The 18,340-nt window shown below is 42.4% G+C and overlaps 1 protein-coding gene and 3 non-coding genes across 4 annotated transcripts in view; 1 reads left to right on the top strand and 3 right to left on the bottom strand.

Moving 5' to 3' along the window:
• Positions 1–8,648: 8,648 nt before the first annotated feature.
• Positions 8,649–8,767, bottom strand: LOC111642997 (5S ribosomal RNA). The gene has a single exon (XR_002759627.2). It is a non-coding gene; the product is annotated as a 5S ribosomal RNA (ribosomal RNA).
• Positions 8,768–8,928: 161 nt separating this feature from the next.
• LOC149373412 (5S ribosomal RNA) lies at positions 8,929–9,047 on the bottom strand. Its single transcript, XR_016293402.1, has one exon. It is a non-coding gene; the product is annotated as a 5S ribosomal RNA (ribosomal RNA).
• Positions 9,048–9,208: 161 nt separating this feature from the next.
• Positions 9,209–9,327, bottom strand: LOC111642998 (5S ribosomal RNA). The gene has a single exon (XR_002759628.2). It is a non-coding gene; the product is annotated as a 5S ribosomal RNA (ribosomal RNA).
• Positions 9,328–15,669: 6,342 nt separating this feature from the next.
• The window catches only part of aop (ETS variant transcription factor anterior open), a 39,811-nt gene continuing 37,140 nt past the window's right edge, over positions 15,670–18,340 (top strand). The window contains exon 1 of the mRNA XM_014355596.3: positions 15,670–16,792. The gene's annotated coding sequence lies outside the window, so the exon portion shown is untranslated. The remainder of the gene's footprint in view (positions 16,793–18,340) is intronic.

Genomic DNA, 18,340 nt, shown 5'->3' with positions numbered 1-18,340 from the left:
GGTTTCAGTCTACCCGGTATATACTCAAAAAACCTGGTACGTATGCACGCAGGTATAATAACGCGCACGTGTCCCTTGGCGGACCTCTGTATATCCCTTTTTTTTTTTTTTTTTTTTTTTTTTTTTTTTTAGCAAATAGCCACCAAAAAAAAAAAAAGGCCACTCAAGTAAGTATAATAGACACAACGGGGGACGAACAATGAGCCCTCGCTTTACGACATGTATAGTTGCGCGCGACGCCCACGAGCTGGACACGCGTTTCTCGCGCGGCGAAACCGACCCGGCCAATTTTAAACCGCGAGCTACCCGGATTTCGTTTTTGAAAAAAAAAAAAAAAAATACCCAACTCGCCCAAAAGACCGAGTGGTTCTAGGAAGAAAAAAAAAACGGGTGTATCAAGTAGTGGAAAAAAAAAAAACAAAACAAAAAACAACAATAATCTTAAATAAAATAAAACTAAAGGGAGAGAAAGAAACACTGTATAATATACATGCACGTGCGAGCCGCTGTATAGCGTATACAGGGCCTAAACTGGTTTTTTAACATTCCTCGCGCCGCGGATCCTTCCCCCCCCCCCCCACGTACACACCCATGCGCGATCCTTATTTTCTCTTTCGCTTTTTTTTCCTCCTCCCGTTTGGAGATGTGCACACAAAGGCGAACCAAAAAGGGACTCGAGCGCGGGGTCCAACCCCTGCGCATCCATATACACCTACGTCCAAAACAACCCCGAGACGCCTGAATTGTTATTCTTACTCGTATACCTGTACCTACACGTGACCTTACCGGGGAATAAAACACCTTTTTTTTTTTTTTCTCGGGATAGCCAGCATTGACACACACACGCAGACGGTTTCGTTCCGCCTTTCATTTATCTGGCTCTCCTTCCTTGTAATATCTTCGTATTTTTTTCTCTCTCCCCTCCGTGGAAGGAATTCCTCCGACGCGCCGCGCTCAGAATCTCAAAGTGGGCCATAACGCTCTTGTAGACCCTATTCACGAGGATATACACATAAGCTGCCTCTTCTTCTTCTAGAGTACATATATATACACACACACACGCGCGCGCGCGCTATATTCTATTTAAATTTCGATGAACGCCTCCTCCTGCTTCTTCTATATCCTTCGGGGGACGTGATCCTTTGATGGGCCTCCTCGCAATTAGGATTCACGTATTATACATATATATTTTTTTTTTTTTCACCCTCCCCTTATTCTCCGATGGACGATGACACGTTGCATTCTTCCGACGGTCGGGAGCGAGAAAACGCGATAATTCACTCTTTTTCCCAGGTGAGTTTGTCATTGTTATTCTTATTTTTTCACTCACGCGACCGACTTCCAGATTTCCGATATCACCGCGTGCACATCCACCTCGTTAACCAAATTATACGCTCCTCGCGGTCCCGAAAATACATTTCCCTCCCTATACCCACTTGGCGCCCATTACGTATGCCGGTGTCCCGATGGCGCTCCACATTTAGAACTTGGCTCCGCCGTATCGGCCTGACAATTAAAGTCATGGATAAAAAAAAAGGGGGGGGGAGAGGAGGGACCGCCTCGCTTCTGGTTTATTGATAAATTGAGTCGGCAACGTCGGAGTTTGATCGATGCACCTATACCGAGATCATCCACTTTTGGAAAACATGCCAATGCGATGCCTCGACACGGTACGATATGTATAAATGAAAAAAGAAAAAAAGAAATAGGTGTTTCAGAGATCCCGTGCAGCTGTTCGCGGAAGCGAGAGGCAAGTTCCCTTTGGTCCTTATCGTATCCTCGGAATCGATAAAAGAGTCCGAAATGAGCTGGGGAGTATATAGGTGGTGGGAGAGTGACGTGGCCAAAGTTGAGAAAAGGTTCCGAGATCCGGCCCGCAGATACGGGATCGTGGGTATACAAGCGATGATGATGACGATCGGAAGACGCGCGACGACGAGATGAGTGGACAGGTTTTCGATTGGGAAGCGCAGATGGGACGAAAGTCCTATAGGAATTCGTGACGCGTGTGATAAAATAACTCTGGGGAACACCTTGGGAAACGCGAGTAGAGGGGATCCACTCACTTATACATGTATAAGTTCGTGCGGCACGTGTCTCCTGTGTACTTCGTTATCAGTAGTTAAGACTCGGGAGAAAACACGAGCACGTGCGTTTATTGACTTTGTCGGAGAGTCGGTTTTACTTGTTAAGTTGTTCTTGTGAAAAATTCGAGGAAAAATTAAAATAATAATGATGGCGAACAATGGTCTCGTGTGTTTGCAGTGTGACTTATCGTTTTCCTTGCCACCGACAACAACAACATATATATATTTATACGATATGTAAGAACAAAAATACGAAATCGATCGCTTTACGATGATTATACGTTTGTATCTATTTTTAATGACAAAAGCGAGAAATTTCGTATCGTACGCGTACAATAACCACTAAAAGTCTCGGCTCGCTTATACGCAGAGAGAAAAATATAATAAAAATTACTGTGCTGGACTGGTAATCTGGTACTGTTCGGTCGTCTAGAGACTTTTTACTATTGGAACCATAATTTTTAGTGTTTGGAACAGTAATTTTTGTTATAAATAAGGAATGGTAAAAATAAGGATGGGCCAAAGTAAAAAGTCCCTATGAAACGGCGAAATGGCACCATTCCAGCAGAGTATAATTTTTATTACATTTACCTCTCAGTGTATAATATGTATGCGAGCAAAGACAGAAAGATAAAACAAGCTTGCTTTTGTGGATTATTTTTTCGCGAGTCTCCGCCCGAGCTCGAAACGATCGGAAGTTCTCCGTCGGACGCCTCTTGGATTTCAAAGAGCACTCGCGCGTGCGTTTACATTTTCATATACACGCCCACTGTCGGGCGCGTTGCTGCAATTGAATTTCAACTTTGCCTGTGTAAAGAGAAAAAAAAGAAAAAAAAAAAAAAAAAAAAAAAGAGGTGGATATACATGCATACTTGTAACACACAAAGTGCAGTTGCGACGAAAATATATATCGCTTGCCGCGGGGTGCAAGTATAATATGTACTGTTTGCTATGCGGGAGAGGCCTTTGCAAGCGATCATTGATGCCGTGCCCGGACGACTTGACAAGCCTATCTCTCCCTCCGCGTGATACGTGAAAAAATTCTACTTCCTCCGCTCCCACACTCCACCTACATATATATATATATATATATATATACATGCGTACGTGTAACAATGATGATGCGCGTACGGGAGAGACCCTCTCGACCCCTTACTTATAATATACCTACTTACTTGTCATGTTTTCATTTATGTTGGCTCAACATGGAACTTGTTAATACATCGACTTTTTGCCGATTTTAGCCTCCACCACGGGGTCAAATGGGTCGGACGTCGTTTAATCGACTTGCAATGCCGCAGTGTTGTTATACGATGCGTCACATCGATATATACACACGCTTTCTGAACGTAAAAACAACAACAACAACAACAGAACTACCGATACTGTGTACCTATAGTATACGTATGATTTTCCTCGTGGAAAATAAAAATAAATGCAGTCGTACACACAAATCGTTGGTTCACCCTTAAATAATGGTAATCAAAAAATGTCACAACGTCGGTCGCGCGATCAATCAAAATTTTCTCTCCCCTCCTTCAACGGCAACATCATTTTTGGCACTTGAAACACGTTGCTTACGTAAGGGCGGGCGCCTCATCGTCGCCCCCGGGACGAAGGAAAAAAAAAAAAAAAAAAAATTCGAGTCGTTAATTGGAGCCTTCAATGGTCAAGAGGAGAGAGAGGCAGAAGGGGAAGTGCAATTTAAACTCGGCGATTAGGCGAATGATAAATTATTCATTTTGCCGTTCGTGATTGGGTTTATTTATGTACACGCACGCGTGTGTCCTACAGTATACATGAATCATATGGTCATCAGAATCGACCTGCTTATTGGACAGTGTCGCGATAAGGGTTCGAGCATTGTACAGCCAGAGATCTCGGTACAGATAGTCGAGACGGTGAGAGAAAGTTGCTCTTTTCCCGATAATGATGATGATGATGACGGTGTTGGTGATCGTGATAGATGCACGGGGGAACTGGAAATACCCTATACGCGGTAATTGAGCACCTGCGAGGGGTCATCATGATCATCATCATCATCATCTCAAAATGTTATGTGGTAAATATACGGAAAGGAATGAGAGGTGGGGAAGGGTTTTTCGGGTGGTGATTCGGGGCTCCGCCTCTTGGGATTCCAGTCACTGAAATCAGACGTGCGCGAGATTCCTCGGGTATGGGATGCCTCCTCTATGAATTTTTTTTTTTTTTTTTTTTTTTTTTCCTTTGACCGACGGGCCAATCACATTTTTCTAGCTAATTCCAAGCGCGTAAATTACGTTACGGTTCGTGGTGTGTGGAATTGATGTTTTTTTGATTGAGACGAAAAAAAAAAAACAACAAAAAATTGCGGTCCCTTTCTCAAATTATACGGCACGAGATTGCCGACGGCTGTTTGTCCATATTATATCGTCAAATAAGCAAAAAAAAAAAAAATAAATAAAAGAAAAGAAGGTTAAAAATAGTCCTTGCGGGGGTTGGTGACTTCCTCGAGAGCCAAAAAATGTATCTAGTCCGACGAAGCGAGTCCCAAGCCGAAGTATACGTATGTGCAGTATGTTCAGGTGAGGGATAGGAGCACGGCATTAATCACGCGGCAGGATTTTATATACACATAAAGGGCAGGTATGGGTAAAAAAAGCCATGAGGTCTCGGCCGACGCCCACCGGAATATATTTTCACGCGGACCAAAGAGCTATACTCGAGAACTACAATAATAAAGCGCGCTATTTAGCTGCGCCTCCGCTTCGCCATCCGCACACACATACACATATACATATAAGTATGTGGGCTCGGCTTCTTCTTTTCCTGCCTGTCCATCGCGTTCACAACGAGAGTATATACATGTATATATAGGGAGAGATGAAACGAGGTTGATCTCCCGTACATATATTTTTTTTTTTCTTCCTTGCCTCTCTCTCTCTCATTTTTTTTCCGTCCCTCCTGCTCCTCCTACTCGATTTTTTTTTTTTTCCAAGACCATCGCTCCCTTCCGCCACGAGAAGGAGAAGATCCGGAGAATCAGAAGCATATACGGTGACTAGAGGGTGGTGAGGCAGGGAGCGAGGAGGGGGGGACAGGTAGTAGCTGCTACTCGGGACGCCCACAAACCTGTTTAACCTGTTATGTGTGTCCCGAGAGGTATGGGCCCCCCCCCCTTCTCTCCCTCTATTTCTCGAGAACGCATGTGTGTTCATGGTACATTGGTACCTGTTGAAAACTCCCCGGGTGAGTCGAGGAAGATGGAAAGGTGTACCTGCGATATAGTACATCCAGATTATTCCCACCCCGCGCCCCATGACCATCACGTGCGCAACGTATTATAGCTTCGAGACGTCACGCAAATCTCGCCCCATAGACACACACACATATATATATATATGTGTATGTATGTAAGGATCTCGTTCCTATAATATAGGCTCCTTTCACTCGGGGCGGACTTTTTGAAGGATCGATGATTCCCTCTCCACCGGCGAGGAGCGATTCCTTATGGGAAAATCCGAGGGTGCGAGACGCGATGATGTATATTTTTCCTTCTTCTTCTTTGGGTCCAATATACGCACACAAGGTGCGTCCGATGCGGGTCGCCGTCCCCGTTTCTCCGAGACACATCGTCGTCTTTGAAGATTTCGTCTCGGAGGGGTTGCACGCAAGCGCTCGTAGCAGCAGATGACGACGGAAACGCACACACACACATGAAAAAAAAAAAAAAAAAAAAAAAAAAAAAACGAAGAGAGATGCCGGCGCGAGATACAATTTCTTCGAGAGATGTATACATACATGCAGGCCCTGGGAAAAAGACGGCGTCGGCGACCGTTAGTCATTTTATCATTGTTGCGCGGGTCCGTCGTGTATGCCTACTTACCCGAGATTTCGGTCTCCCCCTCCCCCGGAGGGTGACTTTAGACCGGAGCGCTCGCGCCTACCCTACAACTCCCTTATTCCGAGCGTCTTGCGTGCGTGCGGTACAATGGGTGATGTCCCTCCCCTGATCGTCTCCAAGACGTTGACTCGAGGCTGCGACAAGGGGTTGCCGTGCAGGTGGCAGACTCCCTCCTCATATTTTTTCTCAGGACCCCGCGCGTGTGTACCCTGCATCTGTGTGCATCCGTTACTATATATATATATATGTTGCACCTATCGACTCGCGCCGTTATTGTTACGTAAGTAAATATATACATGCATGCCCATACACGTATAGATGAATCATGTGCCCGGCTCGCTCCCAGGATTTTGCCTCCATTATTCTCGACTTGGTTCACATGATTTTTGTTTTTTTTTATTTTTTATATGTATACAGGCGTTGGCCTATGAACGGACGGATTTGTCTACAACACGGGTGTGTGTGGGTTCAAAGCTCTGTGCGAATCCAAACATTCCCAACGATAAATACACGAGTGCCCGTGACTAATTACTTCTCGTGTTCTCTCAACTTCGTGACGTCAATTCCGACTGTGTGTGTGTGTGTGTGTATAATATATAATCGTTGGAAAAGAAGTTTAACGATTTCGTCGTCGATCGGTTCTCTTCCCGGAAACCATTAATATCGAAATGAGCATTCGATGCGTTTGGGTGGACGAGCGTCGCGGAAATAGCTCGGTCGTGATAACGGGGCTTTTCGCGCGTGCACTGGTATTATTTTTGTATACCTACGAGGCTCGGATCGTTTGGGCGATCGTGCGACAACGGTTTCAACAGCTGATGTGTAAAATTTTTTGACCGATTTGTGGGGGGAGACAAAAAAAATATTTTCTCCATCGCCATCTACCCCCAATTTATTCGGCAAAAATGCACTTTTCAATTACGTATCTCCGAAGCGCTTTGGAACGACGAAATTGTCCGTTGCGTCATGGCTCATTTGCAAGTTGACAAGGGGAGAAAATGAAAAAAAAAAAAATAATAATAATAATAAAACGCCAGGGCCCGATTTCGGAGCGAAAATTTCACACCAATAACTTGCGCGTTCAGAAGCCGCTTGTCTCCGTAGGCAAATTCCCCAAAGAATTTTAATTGTCCAATAAACGCGTGGCGTCGCTGCGATGCATAAATAGCCTACACGAAAAACAATGGGGGCAGCAAATGCGACATGGAGGCTGCAGGAAAAATTATCGGAGCGCCGAGATCTCCCGGAGACACCTGAGTGCAACAACTCAAAGTTTATATACACGTGCTGAGGTTAATGGACAAATCAGCGGCTGCAGCGCGGAGTCTTTAAAGTGATTAAAGATTGCAGCGAACACTTGGTTGCTTTTCTCGGGCTGCGCAACGAAAAGCGCACGATAAATCGATTGCTTTATATATATAGTGTGTGTCTGTGTGTTTGTATCAGGTGTGCGCTTAGTATTTCGTCAGAGGTTGAATGCATATTATACAGGCAGATAATAGGAGTGACAGGCAGCCAAGTGCCTTTTGGTATGGAGCGTTGCACCTTGTGCGCGCACAATACTGCACAAAGATGGTTTTTTTTTTTTTTTTTTTTTTTTTTTTTTCATACAGGTATATGTTACAGGGTTGTTCGTCAATTTACAGGCTCTTGCGCGAGGAACGAGACACGTTTTGATCGATTATTAAATGGCGCGCGAGTACGTGTGCATACAAGTCAGTAGGTGTATGATGCACGCGTACCTGTGTGCACTACGCGTAATAATAGAGCGCGAGCGTATTATATTGTCAGCTACGAGATGGGGAATTCGAAGTACGCGAAGGAGAAAATAGAAAAGAGACTCGCGGAGCTCCGGTTCGAAGGCCGGTAACATTCCCTCTTTATTTCCCTGACCAGTGCATACTTACACGTGAATTTGCGTAAGTTTCCCAGTTGGGTCGACGTAGCACCTGAGATTTCACAGATGCGCATAACGTGTGTGCCTTCTAACTCTCAAACGGTATAGCAACGATAATTTGTTGAGTTTATTGTAACAACATTCGATTGGACATCACGGGATATGGAATTTTTTTTTTTTTTAATAGATATTTATAATTTTAATTGTTTTGAAATAGTGTATTATTTATAAGATAACAATATACGCTTCGGCCACTATCTTTCGTTTAATTATAGAAGTTGAGTGTAATTGTTTAACCACTTGACGGTTCTATAGATAAAATTATTTCGTTTGATTGGAATAGTTGTCATTGTTATTGTATCATTAAAATTGAAAATATAATAATTTTTATTTTCGTAAGTAATTAATTATTAAAAAATAAAAAAAAACCCAATTGGTTAATAGTTACTAGAAATTTGTACGTTTTAAAAACTACATTATTTAATGTTTATTGGTAGACTGTCACTGGCATCCACCTATGATGTCACGTGCAATAAACTCTAATGATATTTCTTCATTGACGGTATGAAGGTGCTTAAAAGCAATATACTTACTTACGTAGTGTTTTTTCCACTGGAAATTATTTGGCAGTGTTGGGCAAAGCGATGACCTGTGGGAAATGATAAATAAAAGGAAAACCAGTGCCATGTAGAACATAAAATTATTATGCCACCATATAGCATGTGGAGACTGTCTGGTTTACCTGTAGTCTCATTGTTTTCAACGGCAACAGCAAAAAAGTTGTCAACGTTACGCGGGATTCCCAAGCGGTCACCCATCCAAGTACTAACCGCGCCCAACGTTGCTTCACTTCAGTGATCGGACGAGAACTGGTGGTTTCAACGTGGAATGAACGTTGACGACCTGGGGTCTTTAACTTGCGTTCCTAGCCTTTACTCAAATTGGACAGTGTATGAAATAAGTACATACATAGAAAAGTGAGCGAGGAAATGTTTATTCACGTTCTAGTATACTTAATTCGTTTGCTTAGAGTGAAATGAAAAAAAAATTTTAAAAAAAGTTGTCAACGTTACGCGGGATTCCCAAGCGGTCACCCATCCAAGTACTAACCGCGCCCAACGTTGCTTCACTTCAGTGATCGGACGAGAACTGGTGGTTTCAACGTGGAATGAACGTTGACGACCTGGGGTCTTTAACTTGCGTTCCTAGCCTTTACTCAAATTGGACAGTGTATGAAATAAGTACATACATAGAAAAGTGAGCGAGGAAATGTTTATTCACGTTCTAGTATACTTAATTCGTTTGCTTAGAGTGAAATGAAAAAAAAATTTTAAAAAAAGTTGTCAACGTTACGCGGGATTCCCAAGCGGTCACCCATCCAAGTACTAACCGCGCCCAACGTTGCTTCACTTCAGTGATCGGACGAGAACTGGTGGTTTCAACGTGGAATGAACGTTGACGGCCTGGGGTCTTTAACTTGTGTTCCTACGCTTTACTCAAACTGGACAGTCTATGAAATAAGTACATACATAGAAAAGTGATTTTGACTTCATTAACATAAGTTTAGCTCTGTAATTCTGAACGCGATTGAGCCATCCCCCGTAGGATGATGCGATTAAACACAAGGGTAATTGTTATCCGGAAAACTGGCAGTTGGCTATTGGCACAAAATAAGTTATAAAAATTTACTTAACTACATTTGAAATTAAAGACGATTTAGTCACTGTACAGATTACAAATTTGAGAAGTGGACCTTTATTACCATTTAATTGTTTTTTTCGAAAATCCGGCATGCTGTTGTGAAATTGTCGAAATTCTTTGATAAGCGTAAGTAATCCAATGACCTACAATGAAAGCATCATGGCACAAAAAATCAAATACATCATGTGGACATTGGTTTTTCAACATTTGGTAATCATTGTGTATATTTTTGTTGCTTTCTTCTAAAATTTAACGTTTACAAAATATTTCCGTCTATTTTTGTGTCCTTAAGTATGTGCTTCATTAGCACTGTCGTCATAATTATGACCGTGACAATTAGTGATATCACAAGATTTTGATTTCTTAGGCCTTGAGTGTTACTTCCCAAGTAATGGCTTGAAGGTGAAATCTGGTTTCCAAACTGTCTACTTTATTTGACTTTCATTTTTCATTTACAAAAAACATTTCCTCGCTTTTTGGGGGTAAATATTATCATAATAATGTATTTTCTTTTCCTAAAATTAATTTACAAAAATAGTTTTTGTTGCTATAATCAAATGTCTGGAATCCGATCATTAGGTTACATGGGTTTTCTTGAAAAATGGATATAAAAAATAAAAGATTATGTTTAATGTTAACGGCTTGTTAATGGTCTAAACGATTTAAATTTTTACGAAAACGAAAACAAATATCCGGAGTATCACGTTCGTGACTGATAGTACATTCCTCAAACTGACTTGAATACTTTTAACAAGTTGACAAGAAAATCAATGTCCGCAATTACAGTAGAAATAACATTACGGAAGTTACAGTGGGCTACCTTGCGACCATGGCACTTTAGTGACGAAAACTACTATTAATCCGCGTAGCTAGTCAAAAAACAGTTATGAAACAATATTAATTTAGCTACCGAAGCTCAAACAACATTAAACTTGTATGCGTACCCACGTAACGTACGATCGACATCGAAAATTTACGTTTGAGCAACACGTGCTGCATCGGCGGCCAAAATCAGGGTTGAGCAATACCTCAAGAAAAAAAGATCAAATCGCGCGCCTTCGGCCAGCAGAGCTGGAATTTAATGTCTTTTTCTCCGTCGTAATTTTTTAGAGATCACCTCGTTGCCAGTCAAACTTTTTTTTTTTTTGCCAAGACAAATCGCAAAGATTAGACGGAAAGAGGGTGTGTGTGTGTGTGTATACCAGCCCTGGCTGTTGTGCTGGCCACGCTCGTATAATGTAATGGGCTCTGGTGCGCTGGGACGATAAGATAAGCTGCTTTTTTGGTAAAAACAGCTGCTAGCCCTGGCAACGGGGACACACACACTTGCGCTGACATTCATAATATGAGTTCTTGCGATAAGCGCCATACGTGCCTAAGCTTTTGTACAACAAGTGTCGATACACATGCACCGCCCGACAGACACACGTTGTATGGTGGCGTTGCAAATGTGAGCTAGAGCCGAGCATTGTATAATTATTATTTGCCACGCGGAAACATATCACGATGCCTGAACTGCTTGAGTTTGGAAGAAAGAAAAAAAAATAAACTTGGATTTCCTCGAGTGAACAAGTATTGCCGTCGTTGTCGTTTGGTTGTGCATGTTTACCTGCGTACAGAGAAAAGAGAAAAAGCAAAATACGCAGAAGGGTTTTTTCATTTTTTTTTTATCCACGAAGCAGTATAATCAACCAAGGATGTTGTAATAATTTTCTAGTGATAATTTTGATGTCAATTAAATGGAGCTTTAATTTCATTGTCTTGAATGCAGGCCTATTGTCAGTATATGTATAAGTCTTATCGTCCAAAGTGGGAACGGCGTACCTCTGCTTTATCCAGGCAATTAATATACATCCATTATATAAATACACATGATTATTGCTGTGTTTCGCAATCATTTGATTTTTAATTTTCGTGCTGCCTCTGGCTCTTTTGATTTCGTTAGAGCTTCGCTGGGATGTGATACAAAATTCCGAGGGATAGCGTGAGGTGGAATCGGAGGGTACAACAGTGTATTTTTATTTTAAAAGAGTAAAAAATAAAAAAAACGTGTCCGAAACGACACAAAATTTTGAGGGGCTGTCGTATCTTATTTCTTCGTCGCCGACATATCCGTGTGCGCAAAGCAGCAAACACTTGACTCGCTGTATCGCGAAACTCGAGATTTTACGTACACAACTAGAGCAGAGATAGAAAACGAATCGATATATCATTGCTCTCTGTTGTACTTTGATAACTTTTATCGAGAGTCAAAGTGTTGAGTAACTCGGCTTTCGCTCAAATTTTTTTTTTTTCCCCTCGCCCCGATTCGATGTCTCGGATTTGACGATTTGCCTTATAGCGAAGCAATAATTTGTTTGCCCGCGATCGCTCACTATAATAAATATACGCTATGTGTACATCGGCAATTCCACGAAAAACGTCGATTAGGAGACCCCAAAAATAGATTAAAATTTTTCTTGAAACGCATCTTCGGAACGATGATTCTTATCTACAGTGCCCCCAGGTATGTGTAGGAAAATTTGTGAACGAAAATTAAGTATCGTCCGCACTCCGAATCCAAGCGCGATGTTTTAATTTATTCACCCGTTGACAAAGTGCATCGCAGCAATGTTTGTATGCATTCGAAAAATAATCGCGCTAATTTTTTATCAACTATTTTACCAGCTCTATCGCGTCGTAACGATTTTGTAAAAAAAAACAAAAAAACATATTTTACATAATTATTATACAGTTTCTGGAAATTGATGGTGCGACGGAAATTTTTCGCTTTCTACAATCTCTCCTAGTGTCAATTTTTAGGAAAGAGAAATTTGTCCGATTTGGTAGAGCTATATAGTTGAACAGCTGATAAAAGATCGATTTTTGTGTTCTTGAAACACTTATCACCCAGTACAGTACACCGATAGCCAGAATTACTACTAGTTAATGAATGATTCATTAACCATAATTCAGGGCTTTGGATTTTTATGTAATTTATATTCGTTGACAGTCATAGTTGATGAACACACACTCGACGACGTAACTATATTTTTTTTCGTGACCTCAAATACTAACTGTCGAATCCTTGATTCGCTAACTGTCAAAGATGAAGTGTTTGTTAACAGCTTAAATATAAAAGGAATCCTTTCTATCAATGCTGTACAGTGTTTTATACTTCATTGATTTTACATATTAAATGTTCTGAAAGAACTGAATCGTACGATGTTGGGGTGAATAGTGCACGTTAAACATCTTCAATTAATTAACTTGATGTGAATGTTGGTAATAACAAAAAATTCATCGGCAGAAAGAAAAAACGAGACAATTGAGAACCCAACATACGTATATAATTCCAAAAAAAAGGCTTTAAGTATATCGTACGGTGGAGATCGCAAAAACGCACACTGTCAAGTACAATATGCTCGAGTAAAAAAAACAATTATATCCCAATAAAAGCTTCATGAAGATAATGGGTGATCTCGCGGCTACCCAGTGACGATAAGTCGTCGCGACTCGCCTCTTCCCCGCGAGAGTTCCGGCCCCCACGGCTATTGATGCCGATGACTTTGTAATTCAACTCTCGAGAGAAATTTTAATCACGGAACACATATTTTCCGAGATATGTTGACAAAAATGACAAAAACAAAAAAAAAGATAAGCTGCACTAAATAGATGTGCATAGCAGTGTTGCCCGGTCGTACAGCGTTACGCAGTCCACGCCATGTAGAAACACGTATATTAATGTTATACGTGCATAGTGTTAAATGATTATAAATAAACGTTTTGCTAAACGATATTACCGGACAAGGTATTAACTAAAACTACCTACAATCACATTCGTGTGCATTGCAAAAATTGAACAATCCATACTTTTTTTTAACACTTTTAGTTTTCTGTAGTTTAACTTTGACACTGAAAAAAGTATACATGTCTGTGAGACAAAAAAAAATCATCAATTATATAGCATGAGCAATCTACTCGCTTGTATTTTTAGTAGTCCTAACATTAAGTACAGAGTTAAAGATCCCGGGAAAAGCTATATACCCTTGGTTCCACATTATAATTTTCAGTGTACAGAGCAGCAGCAGCTTTTGAAAGTGATTTTACGAGTGTGGCACATGTTTTCTGTGTTTGAACAAGTTTTACTTGTACTTGACGTTTTTTGTCATGTACTTTTCTTATCGTTTGTTCCAAAGCTACACGTATCGTTTGCTAATAAATTTCTCGTCTTCCAAATGAAAGTCTACTACGATGAAAAAATGATTTATCTTGGAATTCCAATCACTACTTTTTTTTTTTTTTTTTTTAACAAATTAAAAAATAAGTTACATGATATTTTAATTCGATGGATGACGGCAATTTTATCAGCTTAATTTCGGATCCAAAGGGAATCTTAAGCTGTCACACTGCGGATTTCTCGAATCCCTGCAAGTAAGCGTACCGCATTTATATAATCTCCGATTCGGCAAAACAATGTTATCGTGCAATTCTCACCGATTCCCTTTTTCTCTTGCCGATTGATTCTTAAAAACATCGTCGCAATGAAATAAAAAAATAAAAAAATGGGGGGGGGGGGCAGATATACACATTTTCCCATGGCGCTCGTAAAGGCGACAGCCCCCATACACGAGCCAATTCGCAAGGAATCGTATCACACTCCCCGTGTATCCCTTATACACGTAGCGAGAGAGCACGACAGCTGCACACGCCTCGGCGCTCGGGGATTTCCGAAGAATCGAGGAAGATGAAAATAATCGCGCCCCACCCATACGGGGGACAAAGGAAAAAGCACGTATATACAGTACGTATATATATATATATATATAGGTACGCGTGCGCGTTATTGATTTCATCACCGATCGGTTATCGGCGGCGGCTGTTAATCGATTACGCCGCCCAACCCGATTGACGTATTTACTGTTTATGTATACGTTTTTTTTGAAATCCAATTAAAAATCACTCACGGGTGCATTAACATGCCCACGATTTTCATTCTATACGCCAAAGAGACTTTTTGTCTATGCGTATAAATGTATAATAGAGCGGGGTAATTTTTATCTATTCAAGTAGGTATGCTTAATCGAGAATCGGAAAAAAAAAAAAAAATTAGTTTTGTAACCAAGTTTTCGTTTAGTACGGAATACATCAAATCACAATAAATTATGTAGCGAGCCGAAACAACGAAGGTAAAGGCATAATTTTTCGTTGGTCGCAAATCGATGGAAAATACGGTAAATCGTAAGCGCAGTCCGAGCGATCCTCCCTCGTAACACAGAACAAGTGGCTTCAGAGAGCGCACCAGCTTAAGCGAGCAAAAAAAAAAAAAAAAAAAAAGGCTCGCCAAATAATTTCGGAACAAGGCGGGACAGTACCACCACTGCTCTTGAAGATGAAACACGAAGCAAGTGCTTCCCGGCGATTTAACGAGACGGAGAGAAAAAGGGGCCGGGGGGGGGGTTAGGTGACGCGATGTAGAATTCCGAATCCGCCGGGTGAATTTGCATACATCGCACGCATCAAACGTGTATATATAGTATACAGATCGTGCGCTTGCAGTGTGCCCTCGCCAAGCCCCCCCTCCCCCCCTCGATCGGGAGAAGAATAAAGAAGCCCACGAGGAAGCTGTGTGCCAACCACCACCACGACGCGTTGCTGCAAAGAGAGAGAGAGAGTAATACACAAGGAAGTGAGCCTCCACCACCGTCTCTTCTTCTCCCCGTGCGATCTACTGTATGCGTGTATATACATTTTGTGCGCTTGCCTGTGTATGTGCGGGCAGCATCATCATCCCCCGTTGCCGCGCCCGCTACGGAATACACCACTGTACTTGACTGTACCCCGCCCTCACGCGCACGCAAGAGAGAGAACGAGCGACTCCTCGGCTACTATTTCCGTCGGCGGGGATCCGCGGCAGCCACCGCACGCCCCCTCCCGATTCGCCGGCCCCGACTCTCTCTCTCGCTCCGTTGGGTGTGTGTATAGGTACCGATCACCCCCGAGCCGCCGTGCCCCGCCGCCGTCGAGCCAAGGAAAGAGAGAGAGAGAGAGCTCCGCTAGTTCCTAAAGCCGGAGCGCTGCTACGCCTCAGTCGCTCGGCAGTGCTCGGTGAAACGGGTCGTTCCTTCCTGGGTGAGCGCCACACTGCCGATTTAAAGAGACCTGTCGAGGAGCTCCGGCTTTTACTTTTATCTCTCTTTATCTCCTTTTTTTTTTTTTTCTTTTCTTTTTTTTTGGTTTTTGTTTCCCGTCAACATTTCGGAGCAACCCAAGAACAATCCGCCCCCGTGTCGTTTTACACACCGAGACTTAACTACTCACCGATCGATAGCTTTGCGTGCGTAAAGTGTGCGTGGGACGACTGCATATATACGTGTACCTCGTTCGGAATTCGTGTGCAGTATTTAGTATAACGCGTCTATTAATAATTCGCTGCGGCCGCTCATGCATCGCCGTTCGAGTTATTTCGGAGCGCGCTTATTGAGCGTACATCTTAATAATAATAATAATAGTGGTGGTTAACGCATAATTGTACACTCGTTGTGCTCTGATGATGAGGATGTTTGGTGGTGGTGACGGTGCTGATGCTCGAGTGTTGTAGTTGTTTTCTGCAAACTCTTTTTTTTTTTTTTTCCTCTCCTGTCGTACGTTTACGCACAGTGTGCATCAGCTATAAAATTCAACAGCCAAAAGAGTGAATCACGCAAAGAGGGACTACAACTGCGTAGGAGGAAAACCACCGAGAGTCTCCTCTCGTATATACATATTGTTGCATCCCACTGTGTACATATATATGAGTGTGTGTGCCCATCAAAAGTATATATTATAACGTGTATCGTTTGGATGTAGGGCGCAGACAATAATTCCGCTCACGTGCTTCGCGATTCGCGCGCTCCACCTTCACACCCACTCTGTGTGTCTGTGTGTGTGTCTCTCTCTCACCAGCTGACGCTCAAGTAGTTCCGTGTGTACTTACGATCGTGATCGCTGTACAAGGGGTGGATTTATTATCATCAATATACGTGCAACAATAACGCGAGTGAGGCTCTGCTTTTGTTGAGTGAATCAAAGCCTACGTGTATACGTAACATAGTTCGTTCGAGACCCATGAACACTTCTGAGGACGCAAGTGCCTCCGCACCCCGACACGACGGCGACTACACCAGGAGCCATCACCGTCGGCGTCGTTGTCGCAGCTAAGTCGTCGTCGTCGACGTCCACGTTGAAAAGGAAGTGCTTTAAAAGGTACGGATTGTACAATTTCTTTTTTTTTTTTGTTTTAATATGCATCTTCTATTGCACACGCGCATATTATATTATACATACCCTCGATAAGCGTCAACGTGAATTATTGTTGTTGCCTTCTTTCTTTTTTTTTTTTTTTTCCTCCTACGTTGGTTATCGCGAGTTCCGGCTCAAAGAGTGAGAGCTTTTTTTTTTTGTTCTTATTATTATTATTTGATAATTTTGTTTTTCGCCGATAAAACGCTGCCGCTGCAGGGTATGCTGTACTTGCACGACTCATCTATATACATACCTGACTGTGTGTGCATTCGTGCGATATTGAGCCGGAGCTGTTGCTGCTGATGCGACAGTGCTGTATCTCACTTTCCTCAGCGGACGAAAACAAAGATAGACGCGCGAGATACATACATATTATATGCATGTACGCGTACAATATTGTTATTATCTCGAAACGCTTTTTCAATTGATCGGCGTATTTTCGATGCCGAGTTTTTGTTTTTTTCCGCTTCCTCCTGTACTCGAACGAGGAAATTAAGGATCACTCGTTCTGACAATCAAATGGCTTTGTCGTCGTCGATGTGGGAAGAACAAAAAAAAAAAGGTGCACGATATAATACCGCAGTGTAGAAAAGCACTGCAGCGAGTACAAGCGAAGGAGGAAAAGAATGTGGGCGGAGGAGAGAGAACAAGAGGCGATGGCCTCTTTGTTATCAAGTCGCTTGCGCAGCAGCAACAGTATACGTATATATAGTGGGATGTAAATGTACCTACATAGCTACTGTGCCCCGGCGTGCAGCTTTTTCTCCCTATATATACAATAAGCACACCTACCGCTTCTCTCTCGCGCGACTTGTACAGATGTAAACAAACCTCCCCCTCGGGCGAGCTGCTAATTTTTACTACTGTACTCGCTGCAGTTGTGTTTCGTGCCAAAGATGGTTTTTACAACGCGTTCAAGCAAATTACTTTTTAATTGTACTCGCCAAAATCCGCGTTTTTAAAGTCGGACGATGATGTAACCCGCGCTTATCGCGTTTAACACTGTAGGGATCGATCGGAGACTCCAGATAATCGCACGTCGAAAGCCGGGGATCGGCGAGTTTGATCAATCGCCGGTGAAATCTGTCGTGAAAATCAGCGCCCTCGCGAAAATGTATATATACGCGCGTTTGTTATCTCCGGCTATCGGCAACAAAAGCAGATTGATTCGCTCGATTGTGCTTCGCGTCGCTTTGCCCAATGTAAATATACCCAACGAAGCTGGCTTACGCAAAAAGAAAAAAAAGAAAAAAAAAAAAAAAAGGGTTGGATGTAAATAAAAATTTTCTTTTTTCCGTCCTTCCCTCGCAGAGCAGCGAAAAGTAAGTTGCGTGTGCAGTGTGCTTGTTCAAGTTTCGCCCCTCCCCCATCCCCACGGCTGCCACACTGGTATACACACACATGGATGTAGGCGATTAAAGAGCCACTCGCGTCCGCTCGATTGCACCTCCTCTCTTTTCTCTCTCCCCTGTGGCCGATCCGCACGACGTATATTGTATACGAGCAGCG

Source organism: Copidosoma floridanum, unplaced genomic scaffold (genome assembly GCF_036245765.1).
Source record: "Copidosoma floridanum isolate Cflo_tuat_1 unplaced genomic scaffold, Cflo_Japanese_pri ptg000030l, whole genome shotgun sequence".
NCBI lineage: Eukaryota > Metazoa > Arthropoda > Insecta > Hymenoptera > Encyrtidae > Copidosoma > Copidosoma floridanum.
This window is presented reverse-complemented; position numbering and strand designations above follow the sequence as displayed.